This window comes from Cherax quadricarinatus, chromosome 18 (assembly GCF_038502225.1).
Source record: "Cherax quadricarinatus isolate ZL_2023a chromosome 18, ASM3850222v1, whole genome shotgun sequence".
NCBI lineage: Eukaryota > Metazoa > Arthropoda > Malacostraca > Decapoda > Parastacidae > Cherax > Cherax quadricarinatus.
The window spans coordinates 40,606,134-40,626,702 of record NC_091309.1 but is presented as its reverse complement, the minus strand read 5'-3'; the positions used below and the strand labels follow the sequence as shown (position 1 = coordinate 40,626,702).

The following is a 20,569-nucleotide window of genomic DNA, read 5'->3' as shown; positions in this document are numbered from 1 at the left end:
ACTAGCAGCACCATGAAAATCTATAAAACAAATTAAAACAAATATTTAATTATAATTAATTTTTATTTCTTATGAGCCATACAGTAGTTATACATTTGAACTGATTATACTGTTTCAGATTTATGTGAAAGTCACCGATGTCGGATAGGCCTGTATACCTTGTACGTACATGTACGTACTTGTAGAAATAAAGATGCGTATTACATTCTCTCCTCACTTAGCAATGTACTCGTTTACCGATGACTCAGACTTACGTCAGGCTCTCTGACCAGTATGCATACCTAAATAATGTATATTAGAGCTGATTTCCTCTATTCTGTTAATTACAATACAGTGGAACCTAGATTTTCGTGATTAATTCGTTCCAGAAAATCTAATGAAAACCGAATTGTAGGAAAACTGAAGCAATATTTCCCATAGGAAATAATGTAAATCCAATTGATCCATTCCAGACACCCAAAAATATTAACAAAATATACATTTTATAGAGAATAACTATAGTTTTACATACAGAAAACAATGAGAAATAAATATAAATGACACTTTTACCTTTATTGAAGACTTGTTGGCGTATGGAAGACAGCAAGGAGGGGAGAGGGAGGAGAGGTTATTGTCTGAATGGGGAATCCCCTTCCATAAGGACTTCAGGTATCAAGGCCCTATCCAGAGTTACTTCCCTTCTTTGTCTTTTACTGGCCCTAGGACCAGCTTGAGAGTCACTGTACCCCTGTCACACAGTAAATCTGTCCAGAGAGGTCTGTTTCTGGTGTCTCTTTAAAGATTTGCCTAAAATGGGACAAGGCAATGTCATTGAACATGTTGCAGACACAGGCTTGCAACAGCTTTGTTAGGGTGATATTTCTCCAAAAAACTTTGCAATTCACTCCACTTTGCATACATGTCCTTAATCAGTGAAGAAGGCACATTCTCCCCTCTCTCTTCCTCCTCCTCTGAAGCAATTTCCTCAGCTGCAATCTGTTACTGTTCCAGTTGAAGTTGTGACAGCTCTTCAGTGGTTATTTCTTCCATGTGGTCATCCACCAACTCTTCCACATCCTGGCCACTCACATCCAACCCCATGGACTTCCCACAAAGACACAATAGATTCCACAACAGGTGCAGGGTGATGCTCACTCAATGATAAACAAAGGCAGACTGAGTCAGTCGGCGCTTGAGTGGCCAAGTGATGTGGGCGGGCAGGCGGACGCATTCGGTACAGACCACCGTCAACTCTACGAAAACCGAGGTGTTGTATGAAAACTGGAACAAAATTTTGACGGAAACAGTCATCGAAAACCAAATCCTACGAAAACTGGGGCATATGAAAACCGAAGTTCCACTGTATGTCAGGAACCTTGAACAAAATTAGAAAAAGGATCTCTCACAACCTTTTTCTAATCTGGGAGAACAAATATCCAGAGGATCTGACAATAAATATATAATCAACATATGACCAGCTGAGGTGTGACCTCAGCCAGTCACAGGTTGTTAAATAAAGACTGAAACAGGAACTGGAGCAAGAACATTTCTGTAATGGAGTGAGAGTGCTATTGTATTCATAATCATCATGCCTTCGAAGATGAGCTCCAGGAAAAATGGGCTGCCAGTGCTAAGGACCTTGGCACACCTCCATTGCTATGGGTCTTCACTCGGAGTGTAGAAAAGCTGTCTCTGGTGTAAGTAAATATGATAAAATGTTTCACTCAGGTAGTGACAAGTCTGCAACAATGAGAGCTGAAAGTAAATTTGTAAAGAGACTGATTGTAATTTTTCAACCATTATTTAGGACAAAGAGAGATATTCCTTTAAGGTTGCAACTGGGCACTGTATAAAATTTTCAAACAATCCAGTGACTGCAAAATTATCCTGTATATGGTTTATAGAAGGGTAAGAGAGAAGTGAAGGTTTATAAACTAAAGGAGGAGGCAGTTAGGGTAAGATATAAACAACTGTTGGAGGTCAGATGGGCTAGTGAGAATACAAGCTATGGGGTAGAAGATGTATGGGGTAAGCTTAAGAATATAGCAGAAGTTTGTGGTTACAGTTAAGTGGGTGTGAAAGGGAAGAAGAGTGATTGGTGAAATGATGATGTAAACAGAGTACTAAGAGAGAAAAAGTTAGCAAATGAGAGGTTTTACAAAGTAGAAGTGATGCAAGGAGGGAGGAGTATATGGAGAGAAAAAAGAGAGGTTAAAAGAGTGGTGAAGCAATGTAAAAAGAGAGCAAATGAGAAAGTGGGTGAGATGTTATCAATAAATTTTGCTGAAAAGTTTTGGAGTGAGATCAATAAGTTGAGAAAGCCTAGGGAAAGAATGGATTTGTTAGTTAAAAATACGAGAGAAGAGTTATTAAATGGAGAGTTAGAGGCATCAGGAAGATGGAGGGAATATTTTGAGGAACTGTTAAATGTTGATGAAGATAGGAAAACTGTGATTTCGTGTATAGGGCAAGGAGGAATAACATCTTATAGGAGTGAGGAAGAACCAGCTGTGAGTGTGGGGGAAGTGCATGGGGCAGTGAGTAGAATGAAAGGGAGTAAAACAGCTGGGATTGATGGGATAAAGATAGAAATGTTAAAAGCAGGTGGGGATACAGTTTTGGAGTGGTTAGTGTTTTTATTTAATAAATGTATGGAAGAGGGTAAGGTACCTAGGGACTGGCAGAGAGCATGCATAGTTCCTTTGTATAAAGGCAAAGGGGACAAAAGAGAATGTACAAATTATAGGGGAATAAGTCTGTTGGGTATACCTGGTAAAGTGTATGGTAGAGTTATTATTGAAAGAATTATGAGAAAGACAGAAAGCAGGATAGCAGATGAGCAAGGAAGCTTTAGGAAAGGTGTTTAGACCAAGTGTTTGCAGCAAAACACATTGGTGAACAGTATTTAGATAAGGGTAAAGAGGTTTTTGTGGCATTTAAGGATTTGGGAAAGGCGTATGATAGGATGGATAAGGGGGCAATGTGGCAGATGTTGCAAATGTATGGAATAGGAGGTAGATTATTGAAAGCGGTGAAAAGTTGTTATGAGGATAGTGAGGCTCAGGTTAGAGTATGTAGGCGAGAGGGAGATTATTTCCCAGTAAAAGTAGGCTTTAGAGAGGGATGTGTGATGTCACCATGGTTGTTCAATATATTTATAGATGGAGTAGTAAGAGAAGTGAATGCTTGGGTGTTGGCAAGAGGTGCGTTGAGTTTGGTAGGGTATGTAAAAGAAGGAAGTTAAAAGTGAATACAGTGGACCCCCGGATTACAAAATTAATCTGTTCAAGAGAGAGTGACTTATCCCGAATCTGACTTATTCCGAATTAATTTTCCCCATAAGAAATAATAGAAATCCAATTAATTAGTTTCTGACACCCAAAAGTATTAAAAAAATGTTTTCTACATGAAATATACATTTACCTACACAGAAAACAATGATAAATGAAGAATAAAACAATAATAACATTACACTTACCTTTATTGAAGACATGGTGATGTATGGAAGACGGGAGGGGAGAGGATGGAGGAGTTTACATGTGTTTGGAAGGGTACCAAGCGTACCAAGTCCTTATCCTGGGTTACTTCCCTCCTTTGTTTTTTAACCCTTTCAGGGTTTCGGACATACTAGTACGGCTTATGCACCAGGGTTTTTGACGTACTAGTATGCCTAAATTCTAGCGCCCTCAAATCTAGTGAGAGAAAGCTGGTAGGCCTACATATGAAAGAATGCAGTGGCAGCGGCGGCAGCAGCGGCATCCTACCAGCTCTTCTTCCTCAAAAAAACATCGCTCATCAAAACTTGTGATGGCCTAAGTGAAAGTTCAACTACATGAACCCACGTAGACCACAAAATGACCCAAGAATACTAAGAATGTAACCCAAATCTTGACAAAATTAGAAGATCTAAGGAAGACAGCCGTGCTAACCCAAACACTGCCTCCGCTGCCAGACAACCACTTAACCCAAGCTCCGAGAAAACAAGCCTTCTCCATTGCTACACAGTATCTACTTCAGTGATACTATGAAAGGATATCGCAGAAAAAACAACATCAGTAATGAAAGAATAACAGCAAGGACCCTAGAACTCAACTTGTCTACCCAGCAGGACGTCGGTGTATCATCAACCCCCCCCCTCACTGCCGCCACCCAGGGAACAACAAACATGGCTGACTCCCCCTCCAACTCCACTCCCTTCAAAGGATTCACCCATGATAACTCAGGTATGATTATTCCTGACAATATCAAGGACTACATCGTTGCTCTAGAAAACGAAATCAAAGATATCAAAGCAACACTTGAGAGACGAGAATCCAAGATAACCAACCTCGAGTACAAGATCCAAAACCTTGAAGAGATTACATCGGGAAGTGTTGACACAGAAAATACTCTGAAAGCAGCTATAGCCAGTCACACTGAACAAATAACAACAATAAATATGAAGGTTGAAGAAGCAATCAAGGACTGGAATCAGAACATGCACACTCGACTAAATGAATACCTTGATTTCCAAGACGACAAAACTGAACAAGACAAATTGTCCGATGCAGTTATAATAAACAGTCCACACATTCCTAGTGACATAACTCAAGCATAGTGCAAAGAAACTGCTGTCAGGATAATACAGGACCACGTACAAGTCATCGTGCAAAACAATGAAATCAAAGAAACACATTTGCTAGGAAAACCAGGAAGTAAACACAGTATAATGATCAGACTTCATTCATACAATAAAAGAAAGGACCTAATTAAATCAGCAATTACAATGAAAAATGGAGTGTACATAAATGAGTGTCTAACAAGTAAACGTCAAAACCTTCTGTTCAGGCTGAGAAAACTTAAACAGGAAAACAAAATACATCAGTGTTTCACGCGAGATGGGAAAATACTAGTAAGGAAAACATTAACAGGACAACAATATACTATCTCAAATGAACATGATTTCTCTACCTTCCTTAGAAAAGTGGACATTTCTGTAACAGATTAGATAAGTGCCCTTAATACATATATACGTGTGGTGCATATAGTGTACGTTACTATTATATTGTGCATTATTATTTTTATTATTTTTTCATCACTAGCTAATGCCAACTACCTCCAATACTTTATACTTCTTTCTTACTGCTATTAATTGCTCATAATTTTAAGTTACAAGTCAAATCTTACTCCAAATTAATATTATTCATTGTTCTTACCTGTCCATTTAATTTTGTTTACCACTACTTGTTTTTTAGTCACTTTTTATTGTGTGTGCAATTAGTGTATATTCCAATTTCTTTTTTGCAAGTACCAAAACTATCTTTTGCTAGCTAGTACCAACTACCTCATTTTTTTTTAACTTTTTATTGTGCAATAAACTGCTCAACTTATTTAATATTACAAATCAGATCTTACTCCTAAACCAATATTATTTCATAGTGACTATCTGTCCATTTAACTTTGTTTACCATTACTTAATTTTAGTCCCTTATATATTTATTCCTTTATTTTAGCTTTATATAACTACCTTAGTTCATATATTCACAATTGTTAAAATAATCAAGGTGCTATTCTCAGGTGCTGAAGTGTAATAGTTCACAATTTTGCCATTATATTCCAAAGCTCATTTATTTGATTACCACTTTATTGTTCACCACAACTTATATTAGTCCCTTTTATATTATAATTTTATATTATAATTCTAACTTTAAAGAATTACCTTTATAGTACTACCTACTATCATATTCCCAAGCTCCATTATTTGATCATCACTTTATTTGTTCACCACAAATTATTTTAGTCCCTTTTATATTGTCTCCTTTATTTTAGCTTTAAAAAACTACCTTAGCTCATTATTTTTACATTTGTTAAATAACTCAGGTGCTATTTTTTAGCTTTAGACTATTTACTTTGTTTTATACTTAATTCTAACTATTGATTCACTACAAATCTTATGATTACAAGCATTGATCCTGATACCAACCTCTTATTTAATGACTTAAATGAATCAAACAGTTACTGTAATTACTACACTGCAGAACAATCAAAGGCACTTCTCAGTGCCAACAACAACATAACTATCTTTAACTACAATATCAGATCTTTAAGCAAGCATTACGATGACCTCATAGCATTACTAAATTCCTTGCATGCCAATATGTCCATCACTACACTAACTGAAACCTGGCTAAAGCCTGATACTACAGATGTCTATGCCATTCCTGGTTACACAGCCATACACAACTGTAGGCCAGACCAACAAGGGGGTGGCACAGCCATATACTACTCAGACCAACTAGAATGTATCACTAATACTTGCACAAGGGATGAACATGGGGAATATATAATAGCTAAATTCAAATCCAAATACCTACAAAAACCTCTCACATTGATAAACATCTACAGAGTTCCACAGTCAAACATTAGCCAATTTAGTCAAAACCTAGGAAGTATGATAACTGATGCATGCATGAACAAAGATCACTTACTACTCTCAGGTGACTTCAATATAAATCTCCTGCAAGACCAGGACCCACACATTACTGAATTCACAAACACAATGAGTAACTGCATGTTGCTACCAACAGTAACAAAACCAACAAGAGTTACGGAGACCAGTGTTTCCCTACTTGACCACATCTGGGCCAACACCATATCCCCTTTAAAATCAGGCATAATTACAGATAATACCACAGACCACTACCCTACTTTCCTCATAACAACTCTTGGTAAATTACCCCAAGACACTACTAAAGTCACATTCAGACTTCACAATGAGGCAGCCATTAATAACTTCACAACAGCAGTAACAAACATTGACTGGCACACTAAGCTAGAAATCTATACAGATATTGACGAATGTATTAATAATTTTCTAAAAAAGACCCAATACCTCTATAACAAGCACTGCCCTAAAAAAAACTAAACAGATGACAGCTAAGAGACTGAACAGTCCCTGGCTAACACCCAGCATTCTCAAATCCATAAATACAAAACACCGATATGAAAAACAGTACAGAATGGGTCACATAACCAGAGACCAAACAAAACGTTACTCGTCAATCCTAACCAGCCTGATAAGAAGCGCAAAAAAATTGTATTATGAGAACAGATTATCCAACTTACAAGGTTATGTAAAAAAGACCTGGAAAACCCTATCAGAAATTCTGGGAACAAAAAAGATATCACGAAATAGCGAAATGAAATTAGCAAAATCAGATGAACCCCAACTCCCACCAACAGAAACAACAAACAGACTCAATGATTTCTTCTCCACTATAGGACAAAACCTTGCCAATAAAATCCCAAGCTCAGATACCCCACCAAATGACTACCTCACTGGCAACTACCTGAACACACTGTTCCTAGCTCTGACTAACCCATATGAAGTCTCCCTTATTATCAATGCACCAAAAAACAAGGCAGGAGATTTAAATACCTTACCACCCTTTATATACAAAAAAGTGTCACAAGTGCTATCACCAATCATTGCAACACTCTTTAACAAATCCATTGAATCCTCCACCTTCCCTACAGTTCTCAAAATAGCAAGGGTCACCCCGATCCATAAAGGTGGAGACCAAACAGAGTTGAATAACTATAGGCCTATATCCAACTTACACCCTCTCTCAAAAATCTTCGAAAAATTAATTCATAAATGAATCTACTCCTACCTCATCTCCCAAAACATACTCAACCCCTGCCAATTTGGATTCAGGCCTAATAAAAATACTAATGATGCTATTATACACATGCTAGAACATACATACACTGCAATAGAGAAAAAAGAAGTCCCACTGGGGATCTTCATTGACTTATGTAAAGCTTTTGATACAGTTGACCATGACTTGCTCCATATAAAATTGTCACACTATGGTATAAGAGGGCACTCCCTCAACTACCTCAAGTCATACCTCAGCAACAGAAGCCAATATGTGTACGCAAATGGGGCAAACTCTTCCGCACAACCAATTACAGTTGGTGTCCCACAGGGAAGTGTCCTTGGCCCTCTTCTCTTTCTCCTATACATAAATGACCTACCAAATGCTTTGCAATTACTCAAACCCACACTATTTGCAGATGACACTACATATGTCTTCTCTCACCCGAGCCCAGTCACGCTAGCCAATACTGTAAATACCGAATTACAGAAAATATCTACCTGGATGAGGACTAACAAACTTACACTAAACATTGACAAAACCTACTTCATTCAGTTTGGTAACAGAGCTACAGATGTCCCTCTTAACATAATGATAAATGGATCACCTATCACAAAGCTAACAGAGGGAAAATTCTTAGGAATCCACCTTGATAATAGACTCAAATTTCATACACATATACAACAAATTTCTAAGAAAATTTCCAAGACTGTAGGCATACTATCGAAGATACGGTACTATGCTCCACAGTCAGCCCTCCTGGCCCTATATCACTCTCTTATTTACCCCTATCTCACCTATGGAATTTGTGCATGGGGCTCAACAACAATTAACCATCTCAGACCACTAATTACCCAACAAAAGGCTGCAGTTAGAATGATAAATTCTCACTACAGGCAGCACACTCCACCAATATTCAAAACACTCAACCTACTCACCATACAAAACATCCATACTTATTATTGCACCTATTACATACATAGAACACTTAACTCTGATATTAACCCTCCCCTCAAACATCTCCTTGCCAACCTCAACAGAACACATGACCATAACACAAGGCACAGATCACTCTTTGATGTTCCTCGTGTCCATCTCACGCTATGCAAAAACTCAATGCACATAAAAGGCCCTAAAATCTGGAATTCATTACCTGTAAATATAAAAGAAACACTACCTGTTTATAAATTCAAGTCTCTTCTCAAAGATCACTTACTCACCCAAAACCAAATAAATACTGAATAACTGAACCTTATAAATTGAATATCTTAAATGTTTCTCACAATTATATCACATAAATGTTAAACCTAAAACCCAATCTAACTTTATTATTTTTTAAATACACTACCTAACAGAATACTCCATTCGACTGAATGTACAGCAATGCATGCAACCATATGACCTGTCTTTGTAATACTCATTTGTGCTTTATAGTTATCTGTTTACAATAATGTTTTATTACTGATTTCATCATTGCTTAGTTAATCTTAAGTTAATTTTAGCCAGCCCGTAATGCTATGCATACAAGTGGCTTTGGCATGCTGCTCTTACCTGTATTTTTTTTGTACCTCTGTATGTATGCTCAAATTACTAAATAAAATAAATAAATAAATAAATAAAAAAAATCCTGCAGCACACAGTGCGTTGAGAAAAAAAAAACTTTGACGGTGTTTTTTTGTTTAAAACAGCGACTTTGCACTGTATTTTCTTATGGTATTTATTATGGCATTCTAGTTTTCCTGATCTCATTTTATAGAATGGAAGACATATTACAGAAACTGAGATGATTTTGATTGGTTTTACAATGAAAAGTACCTTGAAATTGAGCTCAAAGTAGCAGAAATCTTCAATTTTTGCCAAAGTTCAAAAGTAAACAAATTATGCTACTCGCCCAATACACATCAACTGGTGAGTCTAATATTCTTTCACAAGTGTGCTGATATGATTTATACCATTTCTACACTAATGCAGTAGTCTGCATAACAGTAAATCTTCTATTTTTTGTGAGAACAAAAATTCTAAGTGGAAAGCAAAAGAATGTAAGAGGGGTGTGGGGACATGACTAATGAACAGAGGAAATGTTATTTTAGTGCCAGGAATGTCTTTCTTGTTTATTCTGGACCCTATTTGGAAATTGGCATCTTTTGAAATTTGTGTGAAATTGGCAAAATTGCTAAATTCTGATCACTCTATTGGATAATTAAAATTGGTAAATGGGTGGTTTCTTATACTCATTCGATAGAAAAAATGGAGTTCTAGCAAAATAGTTATGATTTTTGTCGACTAGTACACTGGAATTGGCCAAAAATAGGGCTCAAAGTGGGCAAAATCGCCGATGCATAAACATCGTCGAGACCACTAACTTCACGATAGCCTAATTCCATAAGTTTTCCATCAAATTTCATACTTTTGGTGTCATTATGATTGGGAAAAGATTTTCTATCTTTTCATAAGAAAAAATAACTTTTTTTTTTTAAATTTGACGACCCTTGACAAGTCTTGGAGAGGGCCTGGCGACCCTGAAAGGGTTAATGCCACTAGGACCAGCTTGAGAGTCACTGGATCCCTGTCGCTCAAAAAAGTGTTCCAGAGAGGTCTGTTTCTGGTGTATGTTAGGAATTGTGTTGGGAGACAGGACAAGATAGTCCTTCATTATGACACTAATATCAGCTCTACGGCTTATTTATCTAGCACAATTCATCTAATATGACATAATAAACAATATTAACAACATAGAAACATGATATACTTCAGAATGAATAAAATATGGCATTAAGAATCTCACAAGTGGTGATGCGTTGTTAGTTGTTGGGTGCATAAGGACCACTGAAAGATAAGCCTTACATAGTGGTGATAAAGGTGGCAGCAGAGGCGGCAGTGTTAGTCAGTAGCCCTATATACCTCCAACAACAATGAAGGAGTCAGTTTCGTGCTGTCCTTTTTCTAATGACTAATTGTTTAACTTACTTGCTACAGTTAATGCTACACTTCATTGCTGGCTGGTGCTATAGCCTTTATAGACTCCTGCTGCTTTAGTATCATACATATTGCAGAATCACTGAAAAAGGCACATTCTCCCCTCTCTCTCAGCCCTTTACCAAAGGGCTGGCTGACACTAGAAGCTTTCTTTGGGCCCATGGTGGCTTATTTAGCAGTTACAAGCACTAAATAGAATGGAATAATACAAAATGTATCACATAAATACGTGGGATCGTCCTCACTGGCTGATAAACAATGGCACACTCGGCCGCTCAGGCCCCAACACAAATGACTAATGTTAGGTAAGACACATGCAACAGTTAGGTATCTTTATTTCGAAATAAAGATACCTAACTGTTGCACATGTGTCTTACCTAACAACCTGTCGGTATTTTATACCATTTTAATGTTCACAAATGACTAATACTGAGCTCAGTGACATTCACCGAGCCAATATTTTGACACAAAAATGTTACTTATTCCGATTATTACTTATTCCGATGATGTCTTAATCTGGGGGTCCACTGTATAGGAAAGAGTAAGGTGATGAGGACAACAAAAAAATTAGGTAACGGAAGACTGGATATCAGATTGGAGAGAGAGAGAGTATGGAGGAGGTGAATGTGTTCAGATACAGTGGAACCTCTACTTACGAGTTTAATCTCTTCCGTGACCTTGCTCGTATCCCAATTTGCTCGTATGCTGAGTCAATTTTCCTCATTTAAATTAACTGAAATGCAATTAATCCATTCCGGTTCTCAGGAGACACAAGAAAATACTTCAATATTTTGCTAATATCAACTCTAATATCAAGTCAGTAAGTCAGTCTACTGACTTACTGACTTGACTGAGTGACTTAACTGACTGACCCTGAAATGGTGTCTAGAGCAGCTAATGCCTTACTATCATTTGTATAATGTACTGCAGGGTAAAATAGAACAGAAATCCATTACAGAATTTATGCACACTACAGTACAACCATCGACTTCAGTACCAGAACCTCTACCATCCACCTCAGCCCAGTAGGACCACAGTATAACTCTCCACTCTCTTCACAATCAACAAACACCAGCACTCACAATTTAATGTAAGAAATACTATTATTTCTGTTGCAGTTACTCTTAAGCAGTAAAAACTACATAATACATCATGACAATGAACTACAATTACATACTATTTACTTTTATTTTTGTAAGATCTGGAGGTCTAAAAAAACGTCGTTTGAGGGGGAAGCTCGCATCCTGAAGTTTTGCTCGTATCCAGAAGCAAAAAATCGACCAAGCGACTTCTTGTATCTGAAAAACTCATATGGTGGGGCACTCGTAAGCTGAGGTTCCACTGTACATATTTGGGAGTGGACGTGTCAGCAGATGGGTCTATGAAGGGTGAGGTGAATCATAGAACTGACAAGGGGAAAAAGGTGAGTGGTGCATTCAGGAGTTTGTGGAGACAAAGAACTTTAACCATGAAAGCAAAGAGGGGAATGTATGAGAGTATAGTTATACCAATGCTCTTGTATGGGTGTGAAGCATGGGTTGTGAATGCTGCAACAAGAAGAAGGCTTAGGCAGTGGAGATGTCATGTCTGAGGGCAATGTGTAGTGTGAATATAATGCAGAGAATCTGTAGTTTGGAGATTAGGAGGAGGTGTGGGATTACCAAAACTATTATCAAGAGCACTGAGGAGGGGTTATTGAGAAGGTTTGGATATGTAGAGAGGATGGAACGAAATAGAATGACTTCAAGAGTATACAAATCTGAAGTGGAGGGAAGGCAGGGTAGGGGTCGGCCTAGGAAAAGTTGGAGGGAGGGGGTAAAGGAGGTTTTGTGTGCGAGGGGCTTGGACTTCCAAAAAGCGTGCATGAGTGTGTTAGACAGGAGCGAATGGAGACAAATGGTTTCTAGGACTTGACTTGATGTGCTGCTGGAGTGTAAGCAAAATAACATTTATGAAGGGATTCATGGAAACCAGCAGGCCAGACTTGATTCCTGGAGATGGGAAGTACAGTGTCTGCACTCTGAAGGAGGGGTGTTAATGTTGCAGTTTTATAACTGTAGTGTAGGCACGCCTCTGGCAACACAGTGATGGAGTGAATGATGATAAAAGTTTTTCTTTTTTGGGCCACCCTGCCTTGGTGGGAAATAGCCGATGTGTTAAGAAAAAAAAAATGGTACCTCTTCAAAGGGGGCTCCTTGGCATGGTGAAGAGGCTCTTGGTTTGAGGAATTAGACCTGTTGGTCTCCTTCCTCAGACGAAACCTAATTACCTCCCAATCCCCCGTTCCCTATCCCATCCTCCCCATCCTCCCCTTTTCCTTTTCCTCCTCCCCTTCCCCACCCCTCCCTTTTGCCCTTCCTCTTTATGGCCTTTTGGATTTTTCCCACAGGCGCTCTAGTTCCTAGGTAGGGGAAAGGATACCGGGGTCCATCCCATTTCGTTGAGGTTCTTGGCAGTGGCGTAGTTTGCCGTGGAATCTGGATCGCCTGGGGATGTTCCGATCCCTCTCCGGTATCCTGGAGAGTGGCTTTGGGTGTCTTTTGGGCGGCGGGTGTATCTCTGGAATCCACTTTTCAGATTCTGGGGGTGGTGGCCGAAGGAGGTATGCTTTGTGGCGGATATCCGGCCGCCCTCTCTTTTGTCCACCGAGGTAGCTCGGCAGATGTGAGGTTGCTATCCCGGATTGCTGGTTTACTGGCATGATGAGTAGGGTATGGCATGGGTTCCATGCTGCATCTACGCTACTTGCGGTGCTGAGGTCCTCTTGGATGCGGAGGGAGATTTCTGGCCCTTTCATTCCTCCTAGGAACTATCCCTCCCTGGTCCCCCCTTGTTTTTTAATTCTTTTTTTTATTTTTATTTTCTTTCTTTTTTTTCTTAAAAACAAAGTAAGAAGTAACCTAACCATGGAGAACCCAATCCATGAACCTGCTACCCCCTGGCCCCTTCTTGATACCGCACCCCGTTCTGGCCCCACCTCATCTTTGGACCACTCTTCGGACACTCCTCATGCCTCTGTACCTCTTGCCGGTGCTGTTTCCTCACCCGCTTCAGGTACTGAGGTCTCGACTGACTCCTTTGATTTATCTGACCTCCGCTCTCCTTTGACTATGCTTCCGGCCTCTCCCTCTACGGTGCGGCAATTTTTGAATCGCCGGCCCATTCCACGTCGGACCAACTCTGGTCCCACGCCTAAACGCCAATTACCTGCTGATGATACTTCTCCACCTTCTCGTTCTTCTCAGAAAAGATTGACACGTCCTGCACTCCCTCTCCATGCTCAGTTTCGGACTGCACAATGGACTAAATTCTTCACTTTACGACCGACTTCCTCTACCGCCTATCTTTCCGACCACAGTATTGGCAAGGCACTCCTATGCCATGTTGGTAAAGATATTTCTTTTCATGCTCTTAAGAGCGGTACGCGCATCATCACTGTACAGAATGCTACCCAAGCTCATGATCTTTCTCTTCTTTCCCATATAGATACTGTTCCTGTCACTATTGAAAAACATCATTCCCTCAATTCTTGTAGTGGTACCGTCATTCTGCCCCATACCATAGTTCAACAAAATTTCCAGACATGTGGCAATGACATTCTTGAACAGCTGGAACTCCAAGATCTCCCAATCCTCAAGGTAGACACTTATGTTCTTCCTGCCCGCGGGCGGAGACGATACCCTAGCAATGTGGCTCGTTTAACTTTTGACAGCCGTGAACTCCCATCCTCAGTTTATGTAGCAGGACATCGGTTACAAGTTCGAAAGGTGATCCCTACACCGCAACAGTGTAGAAATTGCTGGCGATTTGGCCATCCAGTGAAATATTGCAGATCCATAGCCGAATGCCCAGTCTGTGGTGCCGATGACCATTCTAATACGTCTTGCAATCGACCTCCCTCTTGCCTTAATTGTCATGAGGCTCACCCTTCGTACTCTCGCCGTTGCCAAGTCTACTTAAATGAGCGGGAAATCCGTTACCTCAAAGAGGCAGAAGGTCTCCCTTATGCCATGGCAGTTTCTCATCTCCGCCTCCAAGGGAGACTACCTCGTGTTTCTTATTCCCGTGTTTCAAAACGTCCCCCCACTTCTGGGGTCCCATCTTCTGCAGCCTCCTCTGTGGTTACCTCTCCCATAGTCACTCCTGTATCTAATTCTTTTGCTGTCCTAGGCTCAGACGTCCCTACTTCAATGCCTCAGTCTGTTCTCGCTTCTTCGTGTTCTCCCTCACAAGCCTCAGTATCGACGAGACCTCGTACGACACCTCCTCCCAATCGTCCCTCTACTTCTCAGAAGTCAAAAAAAGGTCCTTTAACCCCTCCTTCCCTTCTTCCACCTCCTCATTTTACCTTCCCTGTCTCTGTACCGGGTTCTTCCCCTCTCACTGGCTCTGTTACAAGTGTAGAGGTTCACCCTCCTCCTCGTACTATACCTACCTCCCCTGTTCCCTCCCAAGTTTCTTCCTCTTCTGCCACCTCCCAGGTTTCTGCCTCTTCTGTCCCCTTCCACACTTCTTCTCCAGTTCCCTCCACCCTTTCACCCCCCCTACCTTGGTACAGTCCATTACAGTTCCAATCTTTACTCATCCTCCCCCTACCATCTCCAATATTGTCTCCCATACGACGTCTCTGAATTCTGAAACACTTGAAGCAATCTCTGAATATATTGCAGAGACCAAACCATCAATGGACACTGATCCACCCTCTGTTCCTTCTCTCTCCTCTCCTCCATCTGCGCAACTCCTTTCTTCACAGTGCACCGTTCCTTCGCTGCTTGAACGTTTTCCGCTGCCTCCGCATGTGGACTTTTCTAACCCCTCTAGTCCGTAGGAACCCTTACCTGCGGATTTCAAGTATCTTTATCATTGCCAATCATGGCCTATTTACAGTGGAATATACGCGGCCTCAGGGGTAATCGGGGTGAGCTTCAGATGTTACTCTCCCAGTTTTCCCCTGTTGGTGTTTGCTTACAGGAACCAAAATTACACTCTGCTGTTATCTCTCCCATCTCAGGCTATAATTTATTGTATTCTTCAGATCCTTTTCCTGATGGGACCTTTAATGAAAGTGCCCTTCTTCTACGCACTGATATTCCGTACCATCAGCTATTTGTTCGTACTTCGCTGCATTACACAGCAGCCCGTATCCACTTGCATAGGTGGTATACGCTCTGTTCTTTATATCTCTCTCCTTCTCGGGCATTATCTATTCCGGATATTGCCTTTCTTGTTTCGTCATTACCACCACCGATTCTGTTACTTGGCGATTTTAATGCCCATCATTTCCTCTGGGGGGGTCTCACTGTGATTCCCGTGGCATTCAGTTAGAGGCTTTTCTTGCCACCCACCCCCTCCATGTTTTAAATACAGGTACTCACACCCATTTTGATCCTCGGACTCACACTCTCTCTTGCATCGATCTCTCAGTCTGCTCTTCCTCCGCCGCATTAGACTTCACCTGGTCTGTTCTCCCGGATTTACATGACAGTGATCATTTCCCAATCATTCTTACTTCCCCTTCATATTCACCACCTCTTCGTATCCCACGCTGGCAATTTGATCAGGCAAATTGGAACCTTTACTCACAACTAATTGTTTTTAGTGAGGTTCCTTCTTCGTCTCCATTGATGAGCTTTTACACCTCTTCTCATCCTCTGTTTTAACCGCAGCTTCTCATTCTATACCCCAAACTTCGGGCAGGCATTCTCAGAAATGCGTGCCTTGGTGGTCTCCTGCTTGTGCTCGTGCAGTACGTTTGAAACGCGCTGTATGGGGCAGGTACAGGTACAATAGAACCACGGAGAGACTTCTTGATTTTAAGCAGAAGCGTGCGATCACTCGCCGTGTCATCAGTGATGCTAAACGCACTTGCTGGCAAGATTATGTCTCCACCATCACCTCTGCTTCCTCTATGAGTGCAGTCTGGAAAAAAGTACGAAAACTGAGTGGTAAATATTCTCCTGACCCGGCTCCTGTTCTGCGGGTTGCCGGTGTTGATATAGCAAACTCACTAGATGTTGCCAATGAAATTGGCAATCATCTGGTCCGTATTTCTCAGGGGCTCCATCTATGCCCCTCGTTTCTTTCCTCAAAATCTGCCAGAGAGTTAGCACCCTTGGGCTTTTCTTCTCTCAGAGAAGAACAGTATAATGTGCCTTTTACACTTCAAGAACTGGAGGCAACACTCTCAGCTTGCCGATCATCGGCAGCTGGGCCCGACGACATTCATATTCGTATGCTACAACATTTACATCAGTCAGCCCTTGCAGTCCTATTACGCCTTTTCAATCTTATTTGGTCACAAGGAGTTCTTCCACAGCTGTGGAAATCTGCCATTGTTCTCCCTTTCCGCAAACCAGGCACTACGGGACATGAAGCCTCCCACTATCGTCCCATTGCTCTTACCAGTGCAGTTTGCAAAGTGATGGAACGCCTGGTAAATAGACGTTTAGTGTGGTATTTAGAGACACACAACAGTCTCTCCACTCATCAATATGGCTTTCATAAGGGATGTTCTACCATAGACCCCTTACTACGCTTGGATATGTATGTTTGTAATGCCTTTGTGAATAACCACTCAGTTATTGCCATATTTTTTGACCTTGAGAAGGCATGTGACACAACTTGGAGGTATAATATTTTGGCCCAAGCCCACTCCTTAGGCCTCCGAGGCAATCTACCATCCTTCCTTAAGAACTTTTTAACTGATAGACATTTCCGTGTTCGGGTGAATAATGTGCTCTCCCCGGACTTTATCCAAGCTGACGGTGTCCCTCAGGGATGTGTTCTGAGCACAACACTTTTTCTCCTTGCTATTAGTGATTTGGCCTCTAGTCTTCCATCAAATATTTGGTCATCACTCTATGTTGATGACTTCGCTATTGCCTGTGCAGGCGCTGACTGTCACCTCATTACAGTTTCTCTCCAGCATGCGGTCGACCGTGTTTCCAATTGGGCCACCACACATGGGTTTAAATTTTCCAGCACTAAAACCCACCAAATTACTTTCACTAGACGCTCTGTCATCTCCGATCATCCTTTGTACCTCTATGGCTCCCGTATCCCTGAACGTGATACAGTCAAGTTTCTGGGCCTCCTCTTTGACCGTAGGTTATCCTGGAAACCTCACATTACCTCTCTGAAGGCAACTTGTCACAGCCGGCTGAACCTTCTTAAAACCCTTGCTCATCTTTCATGGGGAGCTGATCGTCGAACCCTCCTTCGCCTACATTCCACCCTCATTTTATCGAAACTTGATTATGGTGACCAGATCTATTCAGCGGCATCTCCTGCTACTCTCTCTAGCCTTAACCCCATTCATCACCAAGGATTACGTTTATGCCTTGGTGCTTTTCGCTCTTCCCCTGTTGAGAGCCTCTATGCAGAAACGAACGTTCCATCCTTATCCGATCGCTGTGATGCCCATTGCCTTCGCTACTATGTATGCTCTCATCGTCTTTGCAATCCTTCCATTTATAGAATGGTCACTGATATTAGTAGACATTCTTTATTTGTTCGCCGCCCCTGTTTACTCTGTCCCTTCTCTCTCTTCGTCTTCATTCGCTCTTGTCTTCTCTTCAATTACCACCTTTCTATGTTCATGTAGCATCTCACTTTTCCCTACCCTCCTGGGAAGTTCCAGCTGTTCGAGTCTGTTCTTTCTCTCTCCCTTGCTCGAAAGCCCAACTGTCTATGGTCGCTTCCCGCTCTCTTTTTCTTGACCACTTCCACTCTCATTCTCATGTCATTGCTGTGTACACAGATGGCTCTAAGTCTTCTGACGGCATAGGATTCGCATCAGTGTTTCCAGACAGCGTCGTACGAGGGCATTTGCTATCTTCAGCTAGCATTTTTACTGCTGAATTGTATGCCATCCTTGCAGCACTTATCCATATTGCATCTATGACTGTGTCATCATTTGTAGTTGTCTCAGACTCCCTTAGTGCTTTACAGGCTATGCAGAAATTTGATACACCTCACCCCTTAGTCCTCGGTATCCAACTTTGGCTATGCCACATCTTTACCAAGCATAAAGATATTGTTTTTTGTTGGGTCCCTGGTCATGTTGACGTACAGGGCAATGAACAGGCAGACAGTGCTGCGCGGTCAACAGTACACGACCTACCAGTTTCATATAGAGGTATTCCATTTACGGACTATTTTGCTGCAATATCTTCCCACCTTCACACCCGTTGGCAACAACGTTGGTCTACTATGCTCGGTAACAAACTTCAATCTATTAAACCGAGTATAGGTTACTGGCCGTCTTCTTATCACCAGTGTCGAGGTTGGGAGACTACTCTCTCCTGTCTTCGCATTGGCCATACTCGTCTTACTCATGGATATCTCATGGAGAGGCGCCCTGCTCCTCTCTGTGAGAATTGCCAGGCTCCATTATCAGTCAGCCACATTCTGTTGGACTGCCCACTTTATCAACGAGCATGCAGAATTTACCTCCGTCGTCGTCTTCGCTCCGCTGCTCTCTCTTTACCTTCCCTTCTCGCTGATGGACCCACCTTTCATCCGGACTCTCTCATTGACTTTTTGACAACAACTGACTTACTTCACAAATTCTGATACCTTCAGCCCTTTCTACCTCAATCTCTTGCTACCCTCTACCCCCGTACTATCCCCTGCCCCGCTGTTTTCTGTAACCTACTGATCATCCCTCCTCCCTTCTGCCGCCCAATACCCTCGCTTCCTTCCCTACCCTGCAGCGCTGTATAGCCCTTGTGGCTTAGCGCTTCTTTTTGATTATAATAATTCTGTTATCTTTAACAACAGTGGAACTGGAGGGAAGAGATATAGGAAGTAAAATACCGTCCATTTCAGTGACACCACGTCCACTGTGAAAGCTGAAAAATCCGGAAATGAAGAGATGGTCAGCAAGGTTGTGATTCTTGCATCTAGCATAGAAGTCTATGTTTGGAAGACCCCAATCATCTACAATTGAACACCGAAACTTCTGATTCTGATTCTTCAGAAAAATGTAAAGTTTTTTGATACTCAGAATATGATCTGGTCATTTAGTTCAGAGGAATTCTGATATTCTGGAATAAATTTTGAATGTCAAGATGTGAAAGGTGAGTTAAGACAAGTGTGTTATCAGAGTAAATTGCTAGGAATGAGTTCCAAAGATGTTAAAAGTGTAATATCACAAATATGAATGTTTGCAATGACTTTCAGTTTATGTGAAAGGCAACCTGATTAAGGCACCATATAGTTAGATACATTCAGAACAACTCTCCAACATGTAGAAGAGACAGTGGGTATATGAGTAACTGGCAGTGGGAAAAAGTTCATTAGAACTGATCCCTATAGATTCACTGGTTGGATCCACTACTGTAGACATGCCAGACTGAGGGGTGGAGGGAGAGGAATCAAAACCTCTCTCTCACCACTCAAGGAGGATGGCAGATGTTTAATGTGAAGCTGTGTCCACCACCAGGACACAGCATTCAGCCACTGAAATAACAAAGGGCTGAGGATGTGTTTCTACTATGCTACAGACTGGTCTTTCCTAAGACCTTTTCATTCTTATAACTTTTGCCATAACCTTTGTAGTTATTTATGAATTTTTGAAACTGAGTTCCAATAGTCATTACTCCTACTTACACATAATTGCAAACAAATGTCAGAGAATCTCACTTTCAAAGATCATAACAATGTATCTACAACATCTGCTAGGAAGATGATAGGATAGATAATGAGAACCTTCAATGCTAGGGATGCCAAGCCCATGATGATTTTCTTCAAATTGCCTGTTCTCTCTAGGCTAGAATATTGCTGTACACTAGCAGCCCCTTTCAAGGCAGGCAAAATTGCAGACCTTGAGAATATACAGAGAACTTTCACAGCACATATAAGTACAATAAAGCACCTAAATTACAGGGAATAGTTGAAGTCCCTTGATTTGTACTCCCTGGAATGAGGCCAAGAAAGATACATGGTAATATACATTTGGAAAATCCTAAAGG

General features: G+C 41.1%; 1 protein-coding gene across 4 annotated transcripts in view; it reads right to left on the bottom strand.

Annotated features, from left to right (window-relative positions):
* Positions 1-20,569, bottom strand: part of LOC128689246 (peroxisomal N(1)-acetyl-spermine/spermidine oxidase-like) — a 504,316-nt gene that overhangs the window by 176,184 nt on the left and 307,563 nt on the right. The window lies entirely within an intron of this gene.